Source organism: Eucalyptus grandis, chromosome 4, assembly GCF_016545825.1.
Source record: "Eucalyptus grandis isolate ANBG69807.140 chromosome 4, ASM1654582v1, whole genome shotgun sequence".
NCBI classification, from domain to species: domain Eukaryota; kingdom Viridiplantae; phylum Streptophyta; class Magnoliopsida; order Myrtales; family Myrtaceae; genus Eucalyptus; species Eucalyptus grandis.
The window spans coordinates 7856632-7869082 of NC_052615.1; positions in this window are offsets into that span (position 1 = coordinate 7856632).

Consider the following 12451-nt stretch of genomic DNA (forward strand, 5'->3'; position numbering starts at 1 on the left):
AAGAGGGACTCAACTTTCAAAAGAACCGCGAGAACACTTTGGCATAGCGACTCAGCTATCGAAATATCTTGCTTATTTTGGCTTTTCACCCCTAGGTTGCTCCTGATCACCCTTACAGGACCCAATCCATATTTCGTTCTGCTGTCAGCGAAGCCAGGGGTTTATTCAAGGAATCGTCGGTTTCAATGGACAAGAGGATTGAAATGCTAAAGGGCATTGATGTTGAACAATGCCAGGAAAACATTGTTCTTCAAGGAGCAAAGCTAGGAAGGCAATTTGCTAGTGTTGTGGCAAATGAGGAGCAAATTTGGAAGGTCTTGGCTGACTTCTGGGAGGAAATGATGTACATGGCTCCATCGAATGCTGCAGCGGCTCATGCTGACTACCTCCCCACTGGGGGCGAGTTTGTGACTCATGTTTGGGTTTTTGTCTCTCATGCGGACATGAAGAGAGAGCCACACGATGGTGAGTGACGTGATGATTCTGAGAGGAACTGAACTTGGCCTTATGTTATGATGTTATGCCTAATAAGCTCTTTAAAATGTCCATACGGTTGGGAATATATGTAGAAGTTTCTTTATCTTGCATCGATCCCTGGTCAGGCTCTAGAAAACTCTCTCTTGTATGATGTATGGTGTCTTCTTTTATGTGTGTGTAGTTTGTTACTTGATCCAGAATAATTTATAAAAGATTCAAGTTGGTTGTGCATTTCTGAGATTGTTTTGTGTTGAACATGGACGATATGCAATGGCTTTCTATTTCTGTTCACACTTTGCATGTTAGAGGATATTTATGGAAGGAGTACACATTTCCCAGAGCTACTGACAAAGTAGATGACCATATCGGGTATGTCATGAAGTAAAATGGAGCGCTTTGAACGAGACCAAAAGTGTAGGTGACAGCAGGGGCAAAAATGGCGGAAGCCGCGAACGCCATGAGCCCAAAAGCTCCATCATTGCAACATCACTTCATCGCACTAAGGACACAGAAAGATGTATACACAAGACTAAGAAGGTCAATAAAGCCTTAATCTGCGGAATTGTATCGATACCATCGAGCTTATTCCGATAAAATTGCGTGAATCGTGCATTTTCTTACTTCGAATCTCACGCTTGGTGTTCTTCTTCTGTCAAGCTTGTTCAAAGCAAGGACTCTGGAGGATTCTTATTGGATATAGACTCGGACGAGTCATTTCCGTGTTCTTTTTTATATTCTTTTGTCCCGTTCCTTAGTTTCCCCGACAATCTGACATATTTTTTGTTTTCGTCAAAAGGCAACATGTATAGTCAAAGATTATAGCTACTTTTTCGAAATGTAATTCGAAGAGATTTTTTTTTTTGTTTTGGATTTTTTTAAATATATATATTGGGTGAATGGCAAAGCGTAGTGCTATAAGGATAATTACCGGGAGCCAAAGCTAAGGCACATGAATCCTCCAGTGGCAAAGTCCTACGTACCTCCAATCTCATCCCATCTTTGATACTAATATTAATGATGATAACTTGATAAGTGCAGATCGTACAGTAGTTTTTACAGATATCAATGATTCCTGTATATCAACAAGGACAAGAAACTAGGTTGTGACAGTTAAGGTGAACAAGCAATAACAACATGAGGGTATCTCATGACAACTTGAAGGTACCTATGCCAAGCTAGTGTTCTTGGATGTTTTTAGTTGCTGATAGAAGTGAAAGGATCATTGATTTTATCATCATATATCATTTTGTTGGTATTGTCACTGGAGATTGTCAACCAACTCGCTCACATTCTACACTTGACGATAATGAGTTTTGAATCATGCTATTGAGGGGTCAATACTAATGATGGTGGTACGCTTCGAAATTATATATTCCTTAATGGAATGTATATTTAATGATCGTGCATATTTTGGTAATAGATATTCAAAAAAATAAAATTTTTAGACTTGTGTATATATATAGACACACACACCGACAGACATTTTGAATTTCAATGGAAAAGCACCCACAATGGCTGCACACAAGCAGAGGGTACAGGTTTGTGGTGTGGATGCAAACGTGGAAAGGTAACGGGAGAAGTATACTACAATGGTCATGTCAACAAGGTAGAAATTGACTTGGATAAGATTTTGCTCTCACGAGCTTGTCACATTGGCATACCATCATCGATCCTTAACAAGACCCAAACTGATTTTCAATTTGTATGGCATTTTTTTTATTTTGATTAGGATGGGGAAGCTAGGGACAAATCCTTGTATATGAAGATTCGATTCATTGTGAGTTGAATGAATCTCAATCACTATCCGTCCCATTTATTTATTTGGGTCTAACCTGAAACATATATCTTTCGATAGATATAATCACGTGTTCACATTTCCTCTTCAATCATTCATCTTTGATGTCAAATCAATGGTTCGTGTTTCCTCTTCGAGTATTGATCCGGGATGTCAAAATGTCATTTTAGTTCTCACTCATTTTTTTATTTAACAATATAAAAAAAGAAGGTGTCAAAATTTTTAACTCCATTTGTTTAAGTGTTGAAAAGGCTAAACATCAACAAAATGTGGCCCCAACAATTATTTTCCACAAATAAAGGCATTTCAAATAGAGTCTATATATACATGAAAATTATCCTCAAACTTTTTGCCAAAATATGCAAGGTTATATTATTTCTTGTGCACCTATTGGAGGGTACTATTGAAACATGCATGGAATTAGAGATGCAGAATAATAGATTCACAAGAATGGATTAGAAATCTGTTAAAGTAATAATCAAAAATAGCTTGCCAAGTAAAGGTGACACGTGAACCTCTCTTATGACTCAATTTTACGCAATCTTTGCATTAGTGCGCTTGCAGATGTGATTCAACAATCAAACATGTTGTTGAATCCTTTTTTCTTTCTGTTAAAAAAAAATATATATATATCCTTTTTTCTTTTTTATACTCATCCAACGTTTAACACAATTGATATTAGTGAAATCAATTTTAGTAATAATTGACTGCTCATTTCAATAATGAGAGACACGCATGTTTTATTATTGGCTCTATTTGAAGGTATGTTACTCATTTGGTCTACTTATATATTTTGGGGCCACTTAAAGGATCAACGATCAAAGGGGAAATATGAACGGATGCCCTGACATCCAAGATCAATAATTAAGGAGGAAACACAAGCTTCTATGATTATAGCTATTGGGTATAGGACTCAAATGAATAAGAGAGATGGACAATGATTGAGATTTATTTTCATTCAAGTCAAGATAAATCAAATTATTATAAACTCCTTTTCACATGATTAAGACGCATGTTCATTGTGGCCAGTCGTGCCTAATAAAATAACATTAGAATTCACAAAATATCTTAACTGAAATTAATTCTTGTTCTTCTTTCTTTCCTTGGAGCAGCTAAATGGAGGATCCGAGGATAGGAACAAGAGATTCAAGTGATGGGACGAGCAAAATGTGACAGGGATTGCCAGCTCATGGGTCTGACGTGTCACTTGGTGGGCAACCGAGCAATGTATATTACTTGGCCGTGCTACTGGTCATCAATTCACTAAAAATCCCTCATTTTAGATCCAATATTTTGGGGCCACTTAAGGGATCAATGATCGAAGAGGAAATGTGACCATATGACTTGACATCCAAAATCAATAATTAAAGATGAAATTAGGAAAGCCCTTTATTAGCTAACTGATGAAGATGCATGCATTAACATGACAAAGCCAAACTGCATTTCCTTTGTAAGGCTAGGCTGATCTTCTAATTGGTTTGCAAAATTCAAGCCTGAGCATGCTTTTCATGTTGAGCACATAATCGGACTTTTTCGAACAGGAAATCTTTTGCATCATTTGGTATTGGAGTGTACATGTTAACACCAAAAATGTTCTCGGCTAAACAACATGAAATAAAGTCGACATCGCTGGGAAGCTTACAAAATCTAAGGATTATGCCACATATCAAAAGGAACCTCCACGTTCCAATGCATTTTAGCTGTGTAAAAAGGCCTCCTGCTTTAGGAATGAGTTCTAGTCCATTCTTAAGCTCATGCTTCGATGAATTGAATTCTAAATCCATTGACCCATCTGCATGTACTTCGAGGGTTATCTTAAAAGCTTACCATGATTTGGTAGTCCACCTTTATTTTGGATTCTGTGGTAGCCTCTTTGGCATTATGGAGACCACATATATTATGAGTTTTCTCAGAATGATGTTGGAAATTTGAAATATCTCTTGGCTTCAGGTAATCTTGCCCCTGGATTAGACAAGTCATTCATTAGTTCTGAAGAAAAATTTGGAACTGACATCTCTCATTCGGGCCACTATTCTGACATAGCAGAAAAATCATTAGAGAGATTCGTCTCGGTAATATTGTCATTTAGATTTCCTAGTTCTATTTCTCGTGCCAGGGGTTTCCGTGCTCCTCTGAAGGATGTGCACAACACATGTACGGATAGGTAAGGACATGACGGCACATAGATTCTCTACTTCTCTAAGCTCTTGATTATCCCTCATTGATTTTGTCCACTATTAGGTCAATTATTTCCCTAGATTTCAGTCAACTTGCATATGCGACGAAGAAGAACAGGAAGCCCATGATTCCAACCCGCAGGAATTGATTGTGGACAGTATTTTTTTTTTTTTGATTGAAACAGTAGATATTATTATTTAAGCATTTGCCAAATTACACCCCGATGCTATTGCATCGGCAGCTACAAGATCTTGCAAAATGTAAGGGGTAAAGATGTTCTAGTTGTGGGCTAGGTCAGGTCTTCCGTGGGCCTTGGCAGCCCAGTTAGCGGCACCATTGGCCTCCTTGCGACAGAACTGCAGCCGCACGCTAGGGTATGCGGGGAGCAGAGCTGTGATTTCATTGAAGAGCATTCATTCTTCCCATGGCGGCTTCTTCTTCCCGTGAACTGTGTCGATCAAGATCTGGCAGTCAAACTCGATTACAATCTTTCCTGTGTGGATGCCTTGATACCTCAGATGATGCAAAGTGAAGGTGAGCGCTTGAACTTCCGATTGAAACGCCGAGGCTGCAGGAAACCGATTGGCGTAGACATCTGTAAGTATACCCTGATGGTTTCGACTAACACATGCCATTGTTCCTTCTTGTCTACATGGATAGTAAGAGCCGTCAATATTGCATTTTAGGAAGTCACGTTCTGGAGGTTTCACGGATGATCAGCGTCGGCGGCGTAGCATCCTGTTCTAGATTTGCGCGTAGAAGAGGAGGATCGGAGGCTGGACAGTGCAAGGGCATCTTTGGGATCTAGTGGTCTTCGACGAAAAATCCAGCTGTTGTGCATGCACCAGACTTGCCACAAGATTTGCGCTATTGTTGCCAAACCAAGTATGAGCCTCTTATTTGTTGCCCGTTCCGTGAGCTAGTCATCAATCCTCTGTATTGTAGTAGATGTGACTGAAATGTTGATCTTAGGGTGCTTCCATACATCGTTTGTCCAAGGACAGAAAAAGAACATATGTTCAATAGTTTCCGGAGTCCTGTGTTTACATAGACTGCATATTGGAGTGGGAGAAATATGTCGACGAAACAAGTTAGCCTTAGTCGCAAGGGCATTATGACAAATTGTCCACATAAAAGTGTGAATTTTGGGCTCTGTATGCATAGACTAGATCTTACGCCACAATATTTTGGGGTGCTAATATGATGTAGATGCCTGTTGAGCAGTTGCTGTGCTTGCCGTGCTAACCACTGATCTATAATTACTCTTAACCGTGTGACTTCCATCCTTGGTAGGCATCCAGACTAACGTATCTTTAGCATAGGCAAGTCGTATAGGAATTTTAACAATTTATGTACTAACCGGAGTATCGAATAGTTGTTGAATTAATGGAAGATTCCATGTTTGGGTGAGAGGATCAATAAGATCGACCACCCGCTCTGGCTCCTCTCGAGTTGCCGGTCCACCTATTGTTCAGATAGGTAGCCACCTATCTCCCCGAATCCTTATCTCTGTGCCATCCCCAACTGACCAAATTATATTAGGTAGGATGGTCTCTCGGCCAAGAAGAAGACTCTGCCATCTCCATGAAGGTCGTGTGCCTCTAGCTACCTTTTGGAAATTCACCGAATTGAAATACAACCCCTTAAAGATTTGACCCCACAACGAGCCAGGTTGTTGTATTAAGCGCCAAGCCTGCTTCCCAAGCATCGCTTTGTTGAACGCCATCAAGTCTCGAAAGCCGAGCCCTCCACCATCCTTATCTTTTTAGCAAATCCCATTTCTGCCAATGCACACCAACCCTGTTTTGGTCAGTCTTCCACCAAATCTGGAAATTTTCTGTTTAATAAGTTTACACAAAGATGTTGGCAACTTGAAAATGGACATAGCGTATTGAGGAATTGCCTATACAACAGATTTAATTAGGATCTCCTTTCTGCCCTTGGACAGAAATCTTTCTTTCCAGCCCTCAAGCTTTGAATGTAGTCTCCCTAATATCCAAGCAAACATCTCCCTTTTAGATTTACCCCACTCGAACGGAATACTTAAATATTTACCATACCAATGCAACACCGGCATTCTAAAAATACCCGCCAAGTTTTCCTATAAGGTCAACGGACAATTTTTGCTGAAAAAGAGGCTTGATTTGTTCCGATTTATAACTTGTCCCATTGCCATACAATATTGGTTGAGGATATTAGCAAGATTCTGACATTCCATCAAAGTGCCTTTGAGAAAGAAAACAGAATCATCAGCAAAAAAGAGATGCGATAGTGTCGGGCATGACCTGTTCAGCTTTATACCTGTAAGATGGCCGATGTGAATCGCTTGGTTAATGAGAGTGGATAGAAGATTCGCCAATAATATGAAGATATAAGGGGATAGAGGGTCGCCTTGCCGGAGTCCTCTTGATGGCCGAAAATATGAAAGTTGTTCTCCATTAAAGCGAACACTTAAAGAGGCTGTGGTTATGCATTGCATTAGTAGCTGAACCCATCGGGAATGAAATCCCAATCGCAGTAGATAATCCTGTAGAAAATCCCATTCAACTTTGTCATAAGCCTTTTGCATATCTGTCTTGAGGAGTACATTAAAGTGTTTCTTCCTTTCCCTCGTTCTAAATTGATGTAGTGCCTCTTGGACAATGAAGACATTATCCTGTATTTGTCTCCCACTCACAAAAGCAGCCTGCTCTTCTAAGATAAGCTCACAAAGCCATGGTTTCAGTCGATTGGCCAAGACCTTGGATATAATCTTGTATGCGTAGTTACATAGGTTGATAGGTCTAAACTGGTCCAAGTTTTTCAGGGTGACTGGTCTTAGGAATGAGAGTGATAATCGTCTTGTTAATGTCTCTAGGCAACACCACGGAGCTGAAGAAATCCCTTACTAAGTTAAGCAAATCATCCTGGAGGATATCCCAATGGTTTTGGTAAAACAGCCCGTTTAAACCATCTGGACCTGGTGCTTTTGTTTTCCCCAGCTGAAAGGCTGCTTGTTTCACCTCAGAGGCAGTGACTAGACTCATCAAATTATCATTCATATTAGCCGATACAATCTGTGGACACTGATCCAGAATTGGAGCATAGTCACGAGGGCCTCCTGTTGTATATAACTGTTAGAAGTAGGCATTTGTTAGCTCCTTCAAGGCCTGATTGTCCCTCACCCAGTTGTGAGTCTCGTCTTGTAACATGCCTATCCTATTTCTCTGCCGTCTTTGAATCGTAGTTGCATGAAAAAAAATTGGTATTCCTATCTCCCCATCGCAACCAGTTTATTCTAGAGCGCATAGCCCAATACTTTTCTTCTTGCTGCCATATAGTTTTAATCTCATCCCGAAGCTGAGAAGCTACTGCTGTGTCTGTTCCAGAATTATATGGTTGATTTATAATGATTTGAAGCTGTTGTTGTAATGCTTGAACCTTCAAGTGGCCGTTAGAAAATTTTGAACGGCTCCAAACATGTAAGGCACGAGAAACCAGTCGTAGTTCATGCATAAGGTTTGAATTACTTACCTTAACTGAGTTCCATGCTTTGTAGATGACCTCGCGGCATTCTTGGTCTTGGATCCAGTAAGCTTCAAAGATGAAAGGCCTACCGCCCCTTTTAGGTTGAGCTATATTGGTCAAAAGAAGCGGGCAATGATCTGAGCCCAGGGCCGGAAAAACAAACACCTCCGCAGCAGGATATAGAAGTCACCATTCCAGTGTGCACAGAACACGGTCCAGTCGTTCCTTAACTAAGTCGTCACCGGCTCGATTATTCATCCAGGTAAAGGCGCAGCCCTTACTCTCTAACTCCAGCAAAACACAGTCATTGATGACAGTCCGGAAATAATTTAAATAGTACCAATCTAACTGGCACTTTCCGACCTTTTCCCAGGGATAGAGGATCTCATTGAAGTCCCCAACGCAGAGCCAAGGTAGAGTATTGGCATTGCTGATTCTTCTGAGGTCCTCCCAGAATAACTAGCGATTGTGGAAAGATGAAGGAGCATGAAGACAGGTCAACCGCATCAGCCTATCATCCATGGAGTCACGACAGAGCATATCAAAAAGGTACTCTGTACACTGTTCAAACTCTAAGGATACTGTTTCATTCCAAAAAAACTGCTAAACCCCTTGCTATACCTGTAGGGTTGCGCACAAAAGATTTGCTGAAATGTAATCGACGTTGCATTCTATGAAGCATTGATCCCTGATTCTTAGTTTCCATTAAAAACAAAATGTCGGGCTTTTCCTTGGCCGTCATGGCCTTTAGTGCTTGAACTGTCAAGGGATTGCCCAAACCCTGACAGTTCCAACATATTAACTTCATTTGTGCGGCGGTGGCTGTTTAGGGCCAGCCACCATCGCCCACTGAGTCACCTCACTCGCTTCTAGAACTGGTGTATCCAGAAACGGAGAATCATCAAAATCGCTGCAAGCTGAATGTTTCATATTATATGGTGAATACCTTTTTGGTTTTTTTGCTGATCCCACCTTTGGAGGAGCCATAGTTCCTTTCTGTTGTTTTGTTTGCTGGTTTCCCATGGTTGGGTTGATGATGTCTTTCTGTTTTGCACTCGCAGGGATCATAGCCGTTGTTATACTTTTCTCAATTTGCATCAACTGTGGTTGAATAGACGGAGCCGTCACTCCTTTTTCTGAGTTATGCGAAGCTGTCGGTAAGGGCAGAGGAACGGCTAGATCTTGTTGAGTCGACACTGGCACGGTTGGCAGCAAAGCTGGAGGTGTCTCAGGAATGGTTTCGTCATTCTATTCAACATCCTCAGGTGGATTATAGAACACGTTCTAGTAAGGACTATGCTCTCCAACCTCTGCTCTCAGCCACTGATCGTAAGCCATCTTATATTTACCATCCATTTTGGCCTCTTCAAAGGGATATGTTTGACAGTATGTGGCATAATGGCCTATCTTCCCGCAAGAGTAACAAAAGTGGGAAAGCCGTTCATATTGGAAGTCTATCCATAGTGTTCTCCCATCAAGGCAAAGCAGCTTGCCGGATTGTAAAGGTTTATTCAGGTTGACTTCGACTCTAACCCTTCCAGCTTTTAATGATAATCCATCATGAAAACTTGCTTTGATCTCTAAGACTTCTCCTACCTGTTTTAAAGCTTTCTAATAACATGCTCAGAACTCCATTCCAAAGGTAATCCGAAGATCTAGACCCAAAAAGTGCAACGACTAAAGTCATAGAGATGTAAAGGTGTGTTAGGAACCCATGGTTTGAAGATTACCAACTGACTGGCGAAAAGCCATGGTCCACCTTCCAATATCCGCTATTTCTTAACTTCGGAATGAAATTTTGCTGTATATAGGCCTTCCTCTCTCTGTGAAAAGTCAACCTGGTCCATCCGCCATACACGCTTCAAGGTACTCTAGAGTGCTTGAAAGTTAATAGCTGATTTTGATAGCACTTTACCCACTAATAGCAAACGACATTCCTCTAATTGTTTAGGTTGGGGTTCGTCTTCCAAAATTTCTATTTCCTGTGCTGGGCATAGCTGTCCCAATCGTTTACACAATGCCGCCATGCGCAATGAATCAGCACTATTATCCGAAGCCATGTTCCTCAACACAAGCGGTAGCAATTTTAGCAGGGCCGTATCAATTTGCAGATGGAAACAGGGGATACACCGCGGCGCATTTAGTGTAAACTTCAACCGAGCAGTGTTTGGTAGAAAGAGACCTGGCTAGACTTAGAGACATTCCGATGGCAGAAAGGCAGCTCTTAAATTCTGCCCTAATCCTAATTCAGATTATCCGACCATAAAGACCCCGTGCTTCAGATGAATAATTTCATATCTCATTTCAAGGCAGTAATGGGACCACATAGAGGTTGATTTTTTTTTTTTTTTTCCCAATATGTTGGTTGATCGATTTTGTGGAAGGGCTTCATTCTAAAATTCCTAGGGACACCTTTTGTTGGATCACGTTGATTGGAATCATCTTTTAAATTTCATTCCACAAAGGCTCAAATATTGTGCCACAAAGTTCTGATGGACCAGGTAGCGTGATCAGTTTTGCTTTCGTGATTGCAAGCGGCAATGTTGGATTCACAATCATATAGAATTTTTGCAGGGAATTTTTTTTTCGGGAACATGTAAATTATCCACATGGCAGGAATTGGCTATTCATTCTTTTTTCCACATTATCTGAATGCCTTGACTCTGTGTGTGTGTGTGTGTGTGTTTTTTTTTTTTTTTTTGCCAACAACACTTCACAGTCGTTCAGTAAGAAAGAAAGTCATTAAAGGCTCGAGAAGGTTTCTCTCCCACATGCGAAACAAGCAAATCACAAAGAAAAGATAAGGGATTAGTATCCCACTCAAAATAGCACATCTTCTTCCAAGGCCGCAAAGCAAACCAATAGGCAGGCGCATTTGTTTCACGACCGATAAGAGAAAAAGTTAAACTATCAAGTTGATCCTTCGCACTCCAAATGTCATCTAGCAGTCCTCTGTCTCCAGTTAGTATCCTTTGCATCACTTTGAATATCTCTACGAACAATGGTAGCATCCACCTCTTTGCAAACTCTTGTCCATTGCTTCTACTTTGCCAATTGAAATGCTATGGCAGACAGTAGCACCTTCTGTCTCCCCAGTTAGCATGAACACAAGATTCTGATCATCGCGAGCATCCAGCAAACCTCACCAACTGCTCACTGCCTTGATTCTTCCACAGAAGAGCCACAACAGTAGATCTCCACAAGGCTAGGCTCAGCGTTAGACCACCATCCCTTAGTTACACTATCATTTGATGTAGACTAGTGTTCCACCTTCTTATTCATCAAGAACTTCCTTGTAGCTTCCCTTAACCATCGTCCTACTGTCTCAGGTATACGTCTTTTAACAACTGCTGCATTCATACCCTTCCAAATAAACTAGCAGAAAAGGCAATCAATGGGGATTAAGTGAAAACCAACTCTGGTGGATTAGTCAAAAGTAGAAGAAAATGCGGGCACATCTTTACAATGGGAAATCATGCAATCGATCAATATCAATAAAAGTACTTATTCAAATACATCAACAAGAGAAACTATCGCACTATGACAAAAGATGAATGTAAGGCTGATCAGAACAAGGACTACAATTATAATAACATTACAAAACAACAGCGAAAGATCAACGAAGCTGCTTTAGAGTTCAATTTCTACATTCCTAATGCAATTATTTCTCTTTGAACATATATTGGATTAGCTCTTGGGTGAGAAAGATGTTTGTTTAATCGAATAATCCAACACTTTAGGTCGAGTAATATCCAATCTATGGTGTATGACTTGGAATCAGTTAAGATAACGTCCAGATTTGTAATTGATTCATTAGCCAAATGATTGATTATTTTTATTATATTGTGAATATAGGATTTTAGTTTTATATAGTCATTTGTAGTAGAATCTTATTTGACTTTATTCAAACAAGGCAATCAATATCTATTAATTACAGATATAAATATGCGCTTTCATTTTGATGGAAGTCAGCATATCTTTGAATTGATGACAGAATTATGAGCGATTTTTCTCTGAATTTGTCTTTCACACGTATATGACCTATATACGTGTTTTGCGAGTTCTACTTATATTTATCAATTGTCTCTGTTGTGCCTTAATTTTGCATGAAAGTTTTCCTACATTGAGAAAGGCTAATGGTCCATGTAGAGAAATTATTTTGATCCCGAACGTTTATAAGAGTGAAAATTGTTACAAGAAGTGTTTTGGAAAGGCAATGGCTTCTTATTTAAGGGCAAGATGGGGAACCAAATAATGGACGGTGAGGATGAGGAGTGGGCCCTCTTGAACAACAGGGAATTGTCGGCTAGCGGCATATTCTCTTGATTGGGGTTACACTTGGTGCTCGTCCTAATTCCCTAAAAATCCCCAACTTTAGGTCCAATCACAATCTTATTTTGAACTTTTTTTTCATTTAAAAAACAATCATAAATCTATCCCAAGTCCAAAAATCCCCAATTGGCTTCTTCAAAACTTTAAATATTGAGAGGCTGC